Source organism: Cydia amplana, chromosome 11, assembly GCF_948474715.1.
Source record: "Cydia amplana chromosome 11, ilCydAmpl1.1, whole genome shotgun sequence".
In the NCBI taxonomy this organism is placed as follows: domain Eukaryota; kingdom Metazoa; phylum Arthropoda; class Insecta; order Lepidoptera; family Tortricidae; genus Cydia; species Cydia amplana.
The window spans coordinates 13749280-13750074 of record NC_086079.1 but is presented as its reverse complement, the minus strand read 5'-3'; the positions used below and the strand labels follow the sequence as shown (position 1 = coordinate 13750074).

General features: G+C 36.4%; 1 non-coding gene across 1 annotated transcript; it reads right to left on the bottom strand.

Annotated features, from left to right (window-relative positions):
- Window positions 1-513: 513 nt before the first annotated feature.
- Window positions 514-584, bottom strand: Trnag-gcc (transfer RNA glycine (anticodon GCC)). Its single transcript has one exon. It is a non-coding gene; the product is annotated as a tRNA-Gly (tRNA).
- Between the last annotated feature and the right edge of the window lie 211 nt (window positions 585-795).

Genomic DNA, 795 nt, shown 5'->3' with positions numbered 1-795 from the left:
AACATTTTCCACAAAACCATTAACTGTAAAATCGTATTTCCAATGGCTAGTTACATTTTTCGCATCACGGCGTGAAATAAAAACCATTCCAGCATTCAAAATCGCCAATTTACTATTTTCGATGAGCAATGTGCCTCTAACTGAGTGAACGTTGCTATTTCAAACTCGCAGGCGCGTAAATCGCTGAAGCGAGTTGGAGGTTGGAGCAAATGTTCAGATACGGCTGAAGGAAACTGTATTGTTTGGATTAAATTGAAATATTGTGAGACATGAATAAGCTTGGAATACAATGTTGGTTGATTTTCAATGAATAATAACAATAGATTGCCTTTATTTGTTCCAGGCTGCTTGATGTTGTTGTTAGAGATCCGGCCGTTTCCAGTTTCATAATTATTATTAGATATGATAACTTGATGAGATAACAGAAATATTAGAATGAAGAAAATATGTTAATGTTAAAAATGTAAATAACTACTGTGCGCCAAAATAAAGGCACTAATAAAATACAAAAAATGCATCGGCCGGGAATCGAACCCGGGCCGCCCGCGTGGCAGGCGAGCATTCTACCACTGAACCACCGATGCTACGTAAGACTGTTTGAAATAAACCTTTTAGTGTTCTTTGGTATTCATGGCCATAACTTTACAAGCAATTTATTATATTGTATCTCTTTCTTTTACAACGATTACCAATTTAGGCAGGCTTGTAGAGCGTTTATGAAGAACGCAATTATTCTTTTGTTTTAACGTTTTGAGGTATTTTCAGTTTGTTTTTTGTGGACGAACTTGATTGCCC